Source organism: Medicago sativa, chromosome 1 (assembly GCF_051527215.1).
Source record: "Medicago sativa cultivar Bolivia chromosome 1, Bolivia_mono, whole genome shotgun sequence".
In the NCBI taxonomy this organism is placed as follows: domain Eukaryota; kingdom Viridiplantae; phylum Streptophyta; class Magnoliopsida; order Fabales; family Fabaceae; genus Medicago; species Medicago sativa.
Genome location: NC_140749.1, coordinates 14,946,105 through 14,964,600, shown reverse-complemented (window position 1 = coordinate 14,964,600; position 18,496 = coordinate 14,946,105). Strand labels below are relative to the sequence as shown.

Genomic DNA, 18,496 nt, shown 5'->3' with positions numbered 1-18,496 from the left:
GAGAAACTGGCTTCTTTGTTACTTACTCATGGCTATACACATGCTTCAGCAGATCATTCTCTATTCATCAAGCATACTGCTCATCATTTTACTGCACTTTTAGTGTATGTGGATGATATTATATTGGCTGGCAACTCTCTGGATGAATTCACTTTCATTAAGAACATTCTTCATAGTTCTTTCAAAATCAAAGATTTGGGCCAGCTCAAATATTTTTTGGGTTTGGAAGTTGCTCATTCAAAACTAGGTATCTCTTTATGTCAGAGGAAATACTGCTTGGATCTGTTGACTGATTCAGGTTTCTTGGATTCTAAACCTGTAGCCACCCCTTCAGATCCATCCATCAAACTATACAATGATTCATCACCTCCATATCCAGATATTTCTGCATACAGAAGGCTTGTTGGCAGATTATTGTATTTGAATGCAACTAGGCCAGACATCACTTTCATTACCCAGCAGTTGAGCCAGTTCTTGTCAAAGCCAACTCAAACACACTACAATGCAGCATTAAGAGTACTCAAGTATCTCAAAACATGTCCTGGCAAAGGCCTTTTCTTCCCCAGATCCTAACTTCCCTACATTCAAGGTTATTCAGATGCAGACTGGGCAGGATGTAAGGACACTAGAAGATCTATATCTGGACAATGTTTCTTTCTTGGGGATTCCTTGATTTCATGGAGGACTAAGAAGCAGCTTACTGTCTCCAGATCCTCATCTGAGGCTGAGTATAGAGCACTTGGTGCAGCCACTTGTGAACTGCAATGGCTCTTATATTTGCTCAAGGATTTACAAGTCACATGCACTAGAGTTCCTGTTTTATATTGTGACAATCAAAGTGCACTTCATATATCAGCCAATCCAGTGTTTCATGAGAGAACTAAACATCTAGAGATTGACTGCCACATTGTTAGAGAAAAGCTTGCAGCAGGAATCATGAAGCTTCTCCCAATTTCCTCACAAAATCAATTGGCAGATTTCTTCACCAAATCACTTCTTCCCCAACCATTCAACTCTCTTTTGTTCAAGTTGGGTTTAATAGACATATATAAACCTCCAACTTGAGGGGGACTATTACAGTTCACATTCCTTCATGCTATCAGAGATAACTTGCGCAACAAGTTATCACTTGAAGTTGTAATACTCTAGTTGCTAGCTTACATTACTTAGCATACAATCCATATCATGTATAAATAACTCTGTATTGATCTCATTCAATCAATGAAAAATAAGAGATTCATTCACTTTTCTCTCTCTCATAATACCATTCAATGTGAGACTCGTACTCACACTTGATATATTAAGGTGACAAAAATTCATACCTTTGGCATATGAAGTAATCTGAGACCATATCCCTACATCAACCAAAAATAGAAAATTAATTAGTAAAAAGTTTATTATCTGGACCAATATGATCAATTGAAATGACCGGTAATTTACCACAACTACTTCTAATATAATATCCCATCAAAGTAAGGCAGACGGGCTGTTGAAGGCATTGAAGAATCGGATCACTTGAAGCGTTGACAATGCAGAGTATTGAAACCTCAAATCCATACACTAAAGCCTTATGAATGACATCATAAGAAAGTACTTGATTTCCTTGCAAACCCAACCAAGATGTGGGAGCTACTAAATTCACACGACATCCAACTTGAAAGTCTTCACCAATTAAATCACCAACTATAGCATAAATATAATAGCCTTTGGATTTGGAGTTCCAATTCAAACAGGAAAAAGTATTCACATATTTATGATTGTTAGTCACTTGATGGCTGCAATTCAAGTAAACTATATGCTCAAAGAGAAGTTCATGGGAACCCGCGCTAGCAATGGAAAGTCGTTCTTCATCAGAAACGGCATGGTATGGATCATTTCAAAATTTGTTGTTGTAATCATAAGTATCACAGAAATTAGATCGAGACAAGGAATGGCGCGGAAGTGAAGAACAATTAGATTGTTGAACTCCAGGATCAACCAATCGGATTGTGAAATTATTGTAGTTGATGGACATCACATAATATTTTGCAGAGTATAAATATAAACTTGTTCATTATTTTCACAAGATAGCTCATACCTGCTGTCCCCGCAATGAAACGGGTCATCTTTTAATCGAAAAGGATAACTTATGTTTGATATTTTGCCACAAGATGAAGGTGGACATGTATGCTGTTGCTCAATTGTAATGCTACTAGATTCCCGGAGTAGAAGTGAAAATACTAGCAATATCACTATAATCGACCACATATGGGCTATCCCTTTCAGCAAACTCCAGGATGAGACTGATGATCAAGGAAATTCAATTTTCGAAAAAAGATGGGACACCAAAGCAATTTTGATAGGACCAGCTTGTTTGTCACACACAATGACTGATAAACCTCCTTTAGTCTCAATTGGGGATACTATTCAATTACACCAAAATGTCCCACATAGCTTGAAAATCGAAACTAAGCGCAATTTATATACAACATCCACACTTCTCAATCAAACAAGATGTCTATTTAGAAGACAAAACCATAATGTTCACACAAAGTCCAAAGCAAACGTCATAAACACATTTGTTATTGTTGTTACTGTGATGTTACTGTGATGTGATGTTACTGTGAACTTGAGATTGAATCATTTGAAATTAATGAGTTGTTGTAACAATGATAATATATTCTTGATCTACACATTTTGTATTTTTTTTCATTGTTGTTACTGTGAACTTGAGATCGAATCATTTGAAATTAATGAGTTGTTGTAATAATGATAATATATTCTTGATCTACACATTTTGTATTTTTTTTCTCATATCTGAAAGCACACATGCCTAATACCAATACAAATTATTAATTAAATATTTTTTGTATTGGATTGATTAAATATTTTTTGTAAGGGATCTGTAGTCTTAGACACACCTTCTGAAAAGGGGATATTTTCATACACATATTCAATTAAATATTTTCTTGATGTGTACACACAGCACAATTTCAAAGTGGAGTGCTCTGTTTTTGACTGTATGGGCTGTTGTAAATAAAATATATGCTCACATACATTCAGTTTAAGAATATTTAATACAATAGATGCTTTGATCTGAAAGCATGGTGGGGTGATCTTTTTTTGACATCATGGATAATTGTAACTTTATAAACCTAATGCGATTATGTTATTGTAATAATCTTGATCACTTTACACACATGCATTCCATTAGCAACTCTGTAAGGATATTAAATTGTATCTGTTTACTTAAGAAAATAATTTGGACCATGTGATCACATAATTTGATTACGCTACTGCTTCTCCTCCTGCTTATCAATAGTGGCAGTAGTCATAATGAGTGCAGAGAACCATCTTGTGGACCTAACGAACCGATTATTCGATTCCCCTTCCAACTTGTTGAGGAGACACAAGAACATTGTGTTTATCCTGAGTTTTGCCTACATTGTACTCAAAATAAGAACACTATGCTTTTACTCCATACCGCTTCAGGTCCAATTAAATTCCTTGTACCTGAAATTGACTACAAATCACACACTATTTCAATTTCAGACCCAGAAAGTTGCCTACCTAAAAAGTTACAAAAACTGAAATTTAACAGTTCATCATTTCTACTTTACAGATTTGATTCAGAATATGAAACAAAGTTTTCTTTCTACAACTGCTCTTCAGTTAGGAAACAACACCTGAGAAACAAATATCAGTTATCCCCAAAGTCGCAAGATATGATCACATGTCCAATTTATGCTTCTGCTTCTCAGGAGAGTATCCTCAAATTGGACCTTATATCGTGTACAAAGATGTTCGATGTCTATCTCTCTAAAAGTTATTTGGAATTGAAATATAGTCAACTCAGCTTGAGTTGGCACAAACCAAATTGTACAATGTGTGAGGAGAAAGGCTAGAAATGTAGATGGAACAACAACAGCGTGAAAGGTGACACTGAATGTTTTGACTGCAACAATAAACGGAACAAAATTCAAATTCCAAAATCTGTTATTTTTGCTACTATAGGTGACATGACAATCTTGTTGTTATATTTATTTATTGTTTTGAATAGGTAAATATTAGTAATTAGTTGTTATCTTAGTATTTCTTCTTCACTAGGATTTGAGTCCATGTTCTTTTTATTTATGTTGGGAGGAAAATGTAACTGTTAATGTGCTATCGCAGGTTCAGTTATGTTGGGGTTGGTGACCGTTGTATTTATTAAGATTTATCTATATTTCAGAGAAAAAGAAGAAGATCAAGTAAGGATAGATAAGTTTTTAGAGGATTATATAGCACCAAAGCCTGCCAGATTTTCATATTCTGATATAAAAAGAATCACAAGTGGGTTTAAGGAAAAGTTAGGAGAAGGAGCTCACGGAAAGGTGTATAAAGGAAAACTCTCTAATGAGATTCAAGTAGCTGTTAAGGTGCTCAACAATACACAGGGAGAAGGGAAAGAGTTCATCACTGAAGTGGAAATTATGGGCAAAATCCACCACATCAACGTGGTTCGTTTGCTTGGTTTCTGCGCATAAGGAATTCACCGTGCTCTTGTATACAACTTGTTTCCAAAAGGTTCGCTGCAAAGCTTTATAGTTCCACCAGATAACAAAGACCATTTCATTGGGTGGGAGATGCTGCAAAAGATCAGTCTTGGTATAGCAAAAGGAATTGAGTATCTTCATGAGGGTTGTAGCCATCCAATTCTTCACTTTGACATCAACCCTCACAATGTTTTGCTAGATGACTCCTTCACTCCAAAAGTTTCTGACTTTGGGCTCGCCAAATTATGTGCCAAGAATATCAGTGTAGTGTCCATGACAGCTGCTAGGGGAACCTTTGGATATATGGCACCAGAAGTTGTGTCTCGAAATTTTGGGAATGTTTCTCTCAAGTCTGATATCTACAGTTATGGAATGTTGTTGCTAGAAATGGTTGGAGGAAGAAAGAATGTAGATTCCTCAGCTGCTGAAAATCTCCATATTTTATACCCAGAATGGATTCATAATTTATTGGAAGGAGACATACATATAAATATTGAAGATGAAGCTGGCAATGTTAAAATTGCAAAAAAACTCGCAATTGTCGGACTTTGGTGCATTCAGTGGCAGCCAACGAACCGTCCATCCATAAAGAATGTTGGAAACAGAAGATGATAACCAATTAACTTTTCCACCTAATCCTTTTCATTCCACAACTTCCATTACCACCAGGGAAGGCTCTTTAACAAGACGACCTTTTCAAATGGAAGTGATTCAAGAATAAGGGAAGATTATCATGTTTGATTCGTTTGATGTAATCCTCTATCCTTTTGGGGAAAAGTAGCATTAGTATTCTTCTAGTAGTATTCAAATGTTATTTTGTAAATACTTTTATATATTTTGAGGAAAATTATTTTTATTCATTTTGAAAAGAAAAAATATGTCTACACTTTCTTTCTGTCTCACTGTTATATTACACTCTCCTCACTAATTGTCTCTCTCTCTCTCTCTCTCTCTCTCTCTCTCTCTCTCTCTCTCTCTCTCTCTCATTATATATCTATACCATATAATACTCAAAAATCACAGTAACTTTCCAACACGAAAGTTAGAGGTCATATTTTTCCGATTAGAAGTGATAAATTGAAAATGTAAAGCACAAATAAGAACACACACTACTCGAAATTCTTGTTTTTCCTGAGGAAAAATATCTGCCGGAACTCCTGAGGATTTTGTTGCAATTTTCAATACTAAAAGTAGTTTTCTGTAGATCTTGTTAGTGCAGGAACATCTGCAGATAACTATTACTTTTGCCGAGCTTTTCCTGCGAAAGAATTTTAGAATTTTCTTTCTAGTTGTCTTGCGGATTTATTTACGGAACTTCTCACTTTAATGAATCCTTAGAAAATTCAGCAGATATTTCAATGGAATGGGTAGCTTATGTTTGATAGTTTGCCACAAGATGAAGGTGGACTAGCCTGCAGGCACCTTGATGTAGTAGATGCAAAGGACTGCTATTTTGTTAAATCAGTCTACATAATACCTTTTTTGTTTTTTTTCAAGGGTTCATAATTCCTTTTCTTTTGTGAGCATCTACATAATAGCATTGTATTAGCTAATTAAATAATTTTGAATTAATGGTTAATAATTTAATAAAATATTTGATTGATCTATATACACACTTTATTTTTGGATCATATAGACACTTATCAACCTAATACCATTACATAGTATCAATTAAGTAATTTTTATTAGTGGATTACCGAACCTTTAAAATATATGTTTTGGTCTGAACACACATAATTTTTTGAAAGGGGTCAGTTCACACACGCAGATTCAATCAAAAAAGATAGAATAAAATATACCATGCTTGATATGTGTACACACAGTACACACTCTCCAAACAAATGGAGTACTCGGTTTTTGACTGCATGCTCACACAAATGTCCAGATTAAGATTATTTATCCAATATATGCGTGATCTGTAAGAATGAAAGGGTGGTCCTTTTTTGACCGCATCGATTATGTTACCTTTAAAAAATATATTCTTCATCCCTAATGCCACTATGTTATTGTACTCCCTACGTCCCATATTACTTGACCTATTTAGAATATTTGCACTATTCATGTAACATGCTTTGACTCTATTTTTCTACTAATATATAAAAACAAAATATAACATATAAGATAGATTCGTCTCGATTAATATTTTCAAAATATCAAATTTTCGTAATTTTTTCTACTAGATTATTAAAGAAATTTAAGTTTAAAATTGTGCATTGACATACGTGACAGAGTCAACTAGGTCAAGTAATATGGGACGGAGGGAGTAATAATTTAGGTTGTACACACGCAGCCCATTAACAACTTGCATTTGTTTTATTCCTTAAAAAAAAAAAAAAAACTTGTATTTGTTTTATCTTTTGTCAATCTCTATAGATTAGATTGTATGTATATCTTTTTACTTTTGAAAATAACTCGGACCGTATGGGCAATTTTTATATTTTTATATTTTCACACGGACCACAAGCTCAGCATATACATTTCTTATCACTTTCGTTTCTTAAACAAATTAAGTGTCACTTTATTTTAGATTTATTAAAAATCACTTTTAATAAGAACTGACTCAAAATTGATTATTGAAGATTCGACAGAAATCACAACATGATTTGGTGTGATTGTGACACGATTTGATTCAAGTTTTGGGAGTTTTGTTTCGACGAAGATCGGGGCACGATGAGATGAAATTGGGACACGATTTTATGGATAACGGTCAATTCGTACTGTGTATAAACTGCAAATTGTGGCACGATGTGTAAAAATCGGGGAACGGTTTTCTCAGTATCTGAGCACTATTTTAGGCTTCATTCTTCATGTTTTGTGTGGGCTTCAAGAGAGAGAAACTTGAAAAATCAAAGGAGGTTACTTTAAGGTTGAATGTCTTTGACGAGTTTCTCTTGGATTGGGAAACATTGTAAACACCTTAGGTGAGTGTAATCATTTAATCTCTTGTTCTTGGGAAGAGATTAGGAAAAAGGGTAGAATTTCTTCTTTATTAACCACTATGTCTTCCATCACCACTAAAAAAGCAAATATTAGTGAGGGAATTTTAGAGATGGAAAACCTGAAAATCCCTCTCTAATTCCGTCACTAAAGTCTGTGACCAAAAAGTTTGTGAAGGATCTTATTTTTTCTGTCACTAATTTCCCTCCCTAATTTTGCTTTTTTAGTAGTGCATCTTAAATTCCATAGCCTCTTGCTTGAGCGTATGAGCTGCCAACTATTCTTTTATCTTACACTTGAAAACTTTCAAAGCTGGGTACAAACAAATCTTCAGGTTTCAGATTTGGAAGATCAAAGAATGTAGGCAGAGACTTATTGGAAGGAGACATACATATAAATATTGAAGATGAAGGTGGTGTCAAAATTGCAAAGAAACTCGCAATCGTCGGACTTTGGTGAATTCAGTGGCAGCCAATGAACCGTCCTTCCATAAAAACCGTCATACAAATGCTGGAAATAGAAGATGATAACTAATTAACTTTTCCACCTAATCCTTTTCATTCCACAATTTCTATTACCACTAGTGAAGGCTCTTTGCCTAGACGTCCTCTCAAAATGGAAGTGATTCAAGAATAAGGGAAATATCATTTTCGATTAATTTGGTTTAATCCCTATTAATAGCATCATTAGTATTTTAAATATTGTTAGTAGTATGCTGCAATGTTGTTTTTTTAAAATATTTTTGTCCATTTTAAGGAAGATTTTTGTTGCATACTTAATTTCTCACTACATTTATATTCTATTACTCTCTTTATGATCTTATCTTTCTTTTCACCGTTTGTCATAAAATACACTAAAATAATTATATATTCCTACCCAACGGGTTTGACATGGACAAATTGAAAATGTGAACTATGATGAACGAAAACATAAGAAACAGATAAAATTATGTTTTCAAAAACATTTTGGAAATTACATTTTTAGATGATAAGATAGAAGTTATAAAAAAAGAGAATAAGACAGAAATGGTTTTATCTACTAAATGTATTCGAATGGAAAGGGAAAAATCGTAATCAAAATCGATAGATTTTTCTCATCTACTTTTGTAGAATCTATATAAGATATCATAAAATCACTATTAAAATAAAAATAATCCTAAATATATATTATAAATTGTATATAGTCATAAATGACTTAATTTAAATTCCGCAAAATACTTGTACATAAATGACAAAAAAATGGACAAAATTTTGTATGGTTTCCCGATTTTGTGCAATTTTACTAGGATTTTGTTTGTTTTAGAATTCTGCTATAGATTTGAGTCGTTGAATGTAAATGAAGTAGCGAAATCCTGGATTTTAAGATTTAAGGATTTTGATAACAATGGTGATATGGGTTAAGGTCAAGGATAATGTCTGGTGAGATATGGTGAATTGATGTAACATTATATATCTTTTGACCATGTCATCATTATCTCTTGCTTGTGTACATATGAGGCAGATAAATTCTTAATAACTGTCTAAAGTCATTATAGGTAATTTGAGTCATAGAATATTTACACTATTATCTATTTTTTCAACCAACTTCATTCAAAAGTGATTATAGACCATTTAACATTGATGTGGTAGTCCTTAGAGTGTCTATGACATCAGACATGATTCCTTAAGTATATTTTCTTCTTCTAGTGTTTGCATTTAATTAAGTCTAATTTTACTGATAAATATTTGATCAACAACATTATAAATCAAGTAATCGATCAATTTTATTTCAAATCAAAATTGTATAATACACTTATTAACCATATTTTTAAGAACAGTGAATTTTGATCTTTCCCCTTCCAATATATGCTGACACACATTCAATATGTAATAAAATATATGATTGTTCTGTGACTGTAATGGGGTTATTTTTTTGTCCTCATCGATTATTGTAGCTTTATAAAATATATTCTTGATCCCTAATGCCACCATGGTATTGTAATAATCTTGATCACTTGACCCATGTGTACATATTAAATAGTATGTCTTTACTTTTTTTTTTTTTGAATAAAATAGTATGTCTTATACTTTTAAAAGTAATCTGGACCGCAAACCATATGACCATATGATAATTATTTTTTACTTCCACATGGATCACAAAGGTCAATATATCATTCTTTTTTTTGAGGTGCGTTTATATTTTATTTTTTCTTTAAGGAGCGTTTAGATTGTATATCTTTACTTTTGAAAATAATTTGGACCATATGGTCAATTTTTATATTTTATATTCTCACATTGACCACAAGCTCAATATATCTTTCTTATCACTTTCTTTTTCTTAATAAAAACGGTAGGAAAAATTAGACATAGAATTATTATAAAGTAATAAAACAAAGAGATAGATTAACGCAAATATATATATATATATATATATATATATATATATATTAAATAAAGAATAGAAAACTTATCGATTATTTACTGAGGCGTGCAAAATGCACTGGGCTTAAGAGTATTTCGCCACCACGGATGAATCACCCGATGTGGTTGGTCTCATAGCTAGTACTCTCCAGGATACAACAGTCACATCTTGCTAGCACCGCACGTGAATTAGCAACGTCTCAGGAACTACTCTTGGATGCTCATGAGAACTTAGTATATATTTGTTATTTGATATTAGAGACCAAAATTGAAAAGAAGGGATGAAAGCAACTAATATGTTTGTTCTCACATGCACTCGTTCTATCCCCTTTTCATTGTGCTGCAAACCCACTTATATAATATATACACATGTATTCATTCTAGTGTAGGCGGACAATAGAAACTGAAAGTATTAGAAATAATGGAGAGTAAAAGATATTTAGTAAGCACGAAACGGTTATTCCCATTAAATTAGGAATTGGAAAAAACGTGTATGACCTATTCAAAGAATAATTAATATATATAACTTTAAAATAAATAATTAATCAATCAAAAAATTCCTACAATCCCCCACAATTATTTATTTTAAAGTTTTAGGTGTTCCCAAGAGCGTGAAAAATCAATGCATAAGCACTAGTGTCTTTTGGACTATGAACTAGCACATGGAGCAAATGAAATTTGACCCACTAGAATGTCGGTGAGATTATAACCTCTATGAACCTCATTCCGTATGTGAATCAGTGACCTCATCACTCACACTGATCTCTCGTCCAAAGTTGTTCAACGCGGTGTTGTGCATTTTGGCCTTGCACCTATGCCTGGATTTCATGAGTGGCTCTAGAAAGTTTGCCCAAGCTTTCATAGAGGCGGCCCCACCTCCAACACTCATATAGGTAAATCTATCAAGTGTACACCACAGTCAAGCACACCACTCAAATGTATGAGCTATAGATTTATTAAGAGTTTATAAAGTCAACCTACAACGCTGTAGTATACATTATCCTACACCATAGGGATGAACTCTAAAAAATAAGTTGGATAGTGTCTCATCAAATTGATAAGCAGCTTGTTTTTACCCATATGAACATAGCCTTGCGAATTTTCACAATCTATGTTGGGTTACCATCACTCTCAATTTTTGTAATGGACATAATCTATCCCCCTTCGATGTATATATATTTCTCACTATACAGTTGTATTACAAATAATACATTGACCAAGACGTCTCTCAGTCAGTATCTCATATATATTATCAGATAATCATCCATGATATATTATCATAGGTTTGCTTAAATAAATTCTAAGCCACAACACCCCCACATCGGAGGAAATTAAATCTACATTTAGATTTATTATACAGGTCTACTTGAAAATACTTTCAAGCGACAACATCCCCGCATTGGGTAAATATAAACTCACGTGTGAATTTTTAGTCAGGTCTACTTGAATTATTCTTCAAGTGATAACACCCCCACATTGAGGAAAATAAATCTACACAATTTTATATTTTCACATCATCGTATTATTACTACAATGGATACTTTAAATATATCAAACATCATTGTATTATTTTAATACAATGGATAATCCACAATATATGTCACCAATATCTAAGGTGTATCTGAGTACATGCATCACATGAGTTTAGCAAGTGTCACAAAATATTCAGGTCTGTTTAAATTAATTTTAAACGACAACATCTATATTGCAGTTGTTTCACTCATGCATGTCATATATGTATCTCCATCAGTTTCTCTATTTTTTCTTCTTAATACAATTAAATGATATTTCACAATAAAATAGCATTCTCAAACCACGGTATTAATATATACACAACACAAATTTTTACGATATGAATAATATATGCCCCCACAGTGAAATACATTTCATAAAAATTAAAGTGGACATCAATTTAATTTATACCCACAAAAATTCAGGTTTTTTCAAACATATCTTAACCCTACACATTTAACTCTATCAAGTATTGTGAGTAAATAAAATTGAAACCGTTAAAAGAATATCAAATGGACAAAAAATAATCACAATAGTATTCAACCACCCAACATATACATGCACACACCAGTGACCAATTTTTATATAGATATAGTAAATGAAAGAAAATATTTACCTCAAACTATACGATCCTCAAGTACAATTATATGTTACACTTCATTACAATCGTTAAAGTACATATAATATATTTAGAGTTATTTACTTTCAATGATACATCATATTTTCAAACTTGATAATACTAGTATTCATTTGAGTATTATAACAGTGCAATGTAGAGGCTAGCTTAAGATGTTTATGCTATAATCAATTCAGTTATTATCTCAAACACACATTGATCTCTATAATCTGAGTTCTAATCACGCAAGATATCTATTTAGTAACATTTAATCGAAGATAACCAAAATTCAAGATCATTTTCACATATTCAAAGTTAGCATGTAAGCTCAAAAAACATCCAAAGCCTCAAACAGTACTAAAGTCATTAATCATTATCAAAATAGAACTCAATAGCAAATGTAGTGGCATAAAAGAAAACTACAAGTATACAATTTTAGAAAAATCGTAGAATCACTATTTTTCCAAACATATTCAATACAGTCCCGCAATTTCAAGAGATTAGAATATGTACCTTGCCTCTTGTGGATGATTTCAAGAGGGGAATAGTTTATAACTTACAAACGAGATTGATCATGCTATATTGTTGTAGATTGAATCAAATGAATTCCGACTTTGGAAGCATCTCACAACTGTGAGCATTTGCCACAATAAGCGTTTCTCGAAGCAATGGAATCGAAAATTTCATCAATACAGATCCAACATTATCAAACATGCGATTCAACATTGGCTGACAAAATCTATCAATTTTTTATCATTCTACAAACACACTAAACTAAAGTAGTTACTTGGCCTCAAAACAATTAGACGTAACAGTGATAAAAATATGTCACCTTCATTTCAATAATAAGTAAATAGTAAATCAAGAATAATTTCACAGCAACATCAAAAATAACAAATATAACAACTTACTCAATAATTGACTAATTAGATGAAAAGAGTAAAGAAACGCTGTAATTATCAACATATTCTTAAAATAATTAAGCGTGATAGAGGACAACAAAAATAATCTCAAAACAATTAACTGGAACGTAAACTATTTATATAACAATTTCTCAAACATTGATCAACTAGATGACGAAAATTAATAACAATTCTATGGCAAACGAAATAATCTTAAGATCCAACCCGATCTTAAGCGCTACGCGTAAGATCATTATCCGTAAGCGCTACGCGTAACAAATAAATTTGTTACGATCCAACCCGATCCAAAACGAGTATCCAGAAACTTCCGGATATATCCAATTAAGAAACAAAACGCGTTTGCTTAAGGATTAAGCAGACTTAATCCCCAAGTCACTCGTTTTTTGTTACAAACTCTCCCTATAAAAGGAGAAGTTCGCCCCACTCATTCTACACACCGAAAAGAATTTCATTGAGTTGTCGGGAATTCTTTTCTTCTCTTCTCCCTCCGACTTGTGTTAACAAGTTTCTTCTGCTTCTACTCCTTTCTGTCCCTTTCGGTTTCAAATAGAGCGGTTACGTACCGTATCGAGTGGCTTCGATCAATCGATTGAACCATATTTTAAGAGTGTTCTTAAGACCATAATCCCTTTTTCGGTTTAATGTCCCTTAGGAATTAAGAGTGGTCTTAAGTTCATAGTCCCTTCGATAATATATGGAATATAGAGTACTATTAAGATCATAGTCCCTTTTCGTAATACTAATGTCCCGTCGGAATTAAGAATGATCTTAACAGTATATAAATTATTTTAATAATTTTCTATTTAAGGAGAAATGGTGGTATCACCATATTTGAGTGGTCGTAGTGCCATATTGATGTTTTGGAGAAGTTAGAATGGTGGTAACACCATATTTGAGTGGTCTCAGCACCATAATAGAATGGTAATAATACCATAATAATTTGAGTGGTCTCAGCACCATAATAGAATGGTAATAATACCATATTAATTTGAATGGTTTCAATATTAACCTGGATAGAACATAGGGGGAGCTTACAAACCTCACCTTAAAGACTATCAGACTCAGGGGGAGTTAGAGCTTACAAACCTCAGACTCTGAGCTTACAAACCTCAGAAACCCCAAAGTCAACTCGTTAATTAGATTAACAACAATTGACAAATTTTAAATACTATTGTTTGTCATCATCAAAAAAGGGGAGATTGTTGGAACAAAATGTGTTTAACAATGAACCTCAAAGAGTTTTGATGATAACAAGGTATTAAAAAATTGTAAATTGGACTAGCTAATATTTGTTCAAGTGTACAGGACCACAGTTAAAAAGTTACATCATTAATTGGTTCTGAATGAGCAAATAAAGAGCAAAAGAAAATGAAGCTTAGACGATTCTGAAGGTAATACGCTCCTGAAAGTGGAAAGCGCTCCTGAAGTCAAGCTGCTCCTGAAGATAGTAAAAGCGCTCCTGAAGAAACAGTGCTCCTGAAGAATAGTGCTCCTGAAGACAAGAGGTCCAGAAGCCACATTATCAGAAGCTGCATCATCAGAAGCTGCATCATCAGAAGCTGAAGAAGCTGCACCATCAGAAGCTGCAGAAGCTGCATCATTAGAAGCTGCCTCATCAGAAGTCATTTCACCAGAAGCTGAAGATCAACTGAATTTGCAAAAGATTCAAAGATTGAAGAATCTACATTGCAAAAGCTGTCTATTGGATTAGAAAACATAGCAGAAAATTAGTGGAACATTGCAACGGTCATTTCAAAGGTGTTTGAAGGCATGTGCTTGCAATTTGGACGAAAGCGTTGACATTGTACTATTGTACGAACTGTACAACCACCTTCTCCACTACTCTGTTTTGTGTCCACGCTGCAAGACAAGAAAACAGCTCCAGAATACGGCTTCGCCTGCATAGATGTTCCTTTGGATAAGGAATGGATTTCAAATTGGTTCTTCATAGGACAACAACCAAATCAGGCAAAAGATCATTGGTGAAAGATCAAGCTTCAAACAACGACTCTTTGGTGTGCTGGCAATTTCACAACGTCTCTTTCACACCTCTATATAAAGGAGTGAAGACTTAGAGTTTTGGTAATGCAAGAACGCTAATGCTGAACGACAGACTCTCAACATTTTTACAAGTGCCAAACCTCTGCTGAAATTGTTCTGCATTCACTTAGAATTTCTGTGTCTCAAAGTCATATCTTAGAAATTCTTAAGTCCATTGAGTCTGTATCTGATTTGTATTGTGAGCACCTCTGATTGTATATCAAGTGTTCAACCTTAAACAATTTTCTGTGTAATTTTGCTTAGTTAGGAAGTCTCTTGCAGTTGTGCTTGAGCAGGAAGTCTCTTGATTGTGTTCTTGAGCAAAGGAAGTCTCTAGCTTGTGTGCTTGAGCAAAGGAAGTCTCTTGCTTGTGTGCTTGAGCAATTGTAATCAGATATTACTCTTAGTGAAATCTCCTTGGAAGTGCAAGGGGGACTGGACTACTTCCGGATTGTGGAAGGAACCAGTATAATTGCTTTGTGTCGTTCTTCTTATCTCTCTCTGTTTTATTCCGCTGCATTTAGATTCTGATTATCACTTCAGAAGCTGTCTCACTTAGCTTCTGATCAGTGTGTTCAGTTTTTAGGAGAAACGAATAATTTTTCAAAACACAACTCAACCCCCCCTTCTTGTGTTTTTCTCACCTTCACGGTTTACCGATGTAGTAATAAAAAGAGTATCGTTCCGACAGGGAGTTGTTCAATTTAACTAACTTTAGAAGATGATTAGAAGAGAATTCAGTTGAAAAGGTTTGATTTTTAACGGAGGAAAATAATAATAAAAAGAGCCTTGGGATTATTGATTCATCATAATAATGAATCCTTCACAAACAAACCCTAAACTTCTAACTTTATATTTGATCTACTTTCTAAAGACAAGGTTCTCTTTAGCATATCAAAGCTTCTCTCAAAGTCAGTGAGTGTGTTCCTTTAACAATCAAGTCTATTCTCATGGTTGATTGTTATTAGAATCCTTGAAGAACGAAACTTTATGTGTCTCAAGGTTTGCTAGACTATTCTCATGTTTCGCAACCCTTGTCTAATTTCACTTGTTCCAATATCAAAGCTCCGTGTTCGCTTTATGAATTGATATTTGAGATGATGAATTAACGATTACAAAACCCTCCGCGTTCGCTTCTTAGTTCGGTAATTGTTAATTCATTATAAAAACGGTGAAATTAGATTAGAAAGTAGATTTATATAAAATTAGGTTTATGGTTTGGTTTGATTAGGATTATGTCATTAGACTTATCCAACAATCCTAAGACAAGAAGAGTCTACTCACTCATGTTCATCGTAGACATAGAGAAGAAGAAGAAAAGCATAAAAGTAAAATAACAAGAAAGTAAAGGAAAAGAAAAGAACTTTTATTAAGAAAGACAATTGTCACTTATTGAATTCCAAGAACAAAAGATGATTTGTTGTGATGGCTAGCTACTCTATTTATAGTTTACATTCAACTTAAAATCTAAGCAATTACATCACTTGAATGTTCCACAAGAAACTACAGGCTTTTTGGTCAAACTAAAATATAGTAGCTTAAAGTCTAAGCAAAAGCAGCAAAAGGCTGTCCTGGGAGGTGGCACGGCCGTGCCAATGTTAGCACGGGCCGTGCCAAGCTTCTGACTTGGGGGAGACATATTTTTGTCTCCAAATCTTCGTATTTTTGCTCCGAATCAGCTCTAGACTCCTTTCTTTTGCTCCAAGACTCAATCCATCAAATATTCATTCCTGAAATATAATAATATGCAATTGAAGTAAAATAGTTCAAAAAGAAAATAATATTAAAATAAAATAAACTTAAATCTAAATAAAACGAAACTAAATATTATATAAAATTAACTAATTATTGACTCATCAACCCTCTGTACTCAATTGGGAAATAGTGATGTGTATGGTTTCGTTGATCCATTTTTCATTCACGCGGAAAATGACGAAGAAAGTTCTCAGTCTCATATGACCGCAACGATGTTTGAGGTTAACAAAGCTTGTTATTTTGCACCTTACCTGAAAAAGTAAGTGTATTTGATCTTCATAGTATTATTTCTCTATAGTTAATCTCATATATTAGAAAGCCCTAAAGTTAACAATCTTTTTTTTTCTTTCCAATGTAGTCGCCATTGGCAATTGCTTATTATTGAACCAGAAAAACAAAATGTCGTTTTCCTATGTTCGATGGGTTGGAAGCCAGATAAAAATCTGGTGCAAATTGTTAATTCATAAGTATATATATTTGAGAAATGCTATCCTCAAACTCTCTGTCACACGCCATTTAACACACGCCCTTACATGGAGACACATCATCCACTTCTCTTAATCTTTTACTGGCCACTGCTTCTTCCTGTTGCATGACTTACATCTTAGAGTTTTAACTTTTATTTAGAACCCCCGTTGCAAACTCTCATATCCTCTGCCTTTCCCCTCATCTCATTCTCTCTCAAACTGAACTACCAACCCATCATCCCATAACCTAATACAACAATCACCCCCTATTCCTGCATAATGGTTTGCTCTACGAAAGTTTGGTTTTTCAGTCTGACTGATCTTTTGGCTTCCATATTTTGCTTTGATCTTTATAAAGTGTGTTTCCGAATTTAAGAAGACCTTATGATGTCTATGTTGTAATCAGTTTTATTTCATTCGTTTTGAAAAAGGGCTTTTGGCCAAATTGATTCAAAAGAATTACAGAAAAACTCATTGCCATCATAATCCAGCAAAACCTCATTTCCTTCACTGCCTCTTAATATCCATGGTGAATTTGCACCCATACGCACCATGTATTTTGAAGAAGAAAGAGCACACAAGAGAAGAAAGCATGAACCCAAATTCTAATTCTAATAATAAAACGAATGTTGAGAGACCGGTAGAACAGGTTAACCCATAAATGGTTTTAACAAAGTAGATGACGTGGCTTCACTGAAGAGCGTGTGTCAATAAGAGAGTGTAAAGAGTTTGAGGATAACATTTCTCTATATATTTAACTAATTGGATGTAATTTAATAAAGATTTTTTACACATCAATTTATATGAATGTATTTTATTATTGTAGTGCTATAGAAGGGTATAACAAGTTGAGTGGTGTCAGAAAGGCGAGAAAGCCAACATGGGAGATTCCCACAGTAAGTTAAAAATTATATTCATACAATATTATAAGTTTTATATATATGATATTTACTCAATATAATTTCATATTTATGACAATTGTAGTGCCAAAGACAACCATTCAATCATGAGCGTGGCTACTTTATAATGATACATATGCTGAACAGTGTATCAGCTGGCATTACCGACTCATGGGATATGGTGTGTAACTAAATATTACAACCATTTGTGTTTCTTAATGTTTTTTTAAAGTTAATTTCATATTCTAATATGTTATCTTAACTTCTTTTTTTTCCAGATTTTTGGAGACGAAACTCGGTTTAGTGCTGATGAAATGACAAAAGTTCAAGAACGCCGTGCAAGTTTGATTTTGGAAAGACTTGATGTAATTTAATTATGTCAATAACTATGCTTTGAAACAATGTTTAGCTTTTGTTTAATTTTATGATATTGT

At 33.4% G+C, this 18,496-nt stretch overlaps 1 pseudogene across 1 annotated transcript; it reads left to right on the top strand.

The window, feature by feature from the left end:
- Nucleotides 1–3,258: 3,258 nt before the first annotated feature.
- LOC146952987 (rust resistance kinase Lr10-like) lies at nt 3,259–5,413 on the top strand (annotated as a pseudogene). The gene is made up of 2 exons (XR_015007976.1): nt 3,259–3,993; nt 4,153–5,413. The product of XR_015007976.1 is annotated as a rust resistance kinase Lr10-like (transcript).
- The last annotated feature ends 13,083 nt before the right edge of the window (nt 5,414–18,496 follow it).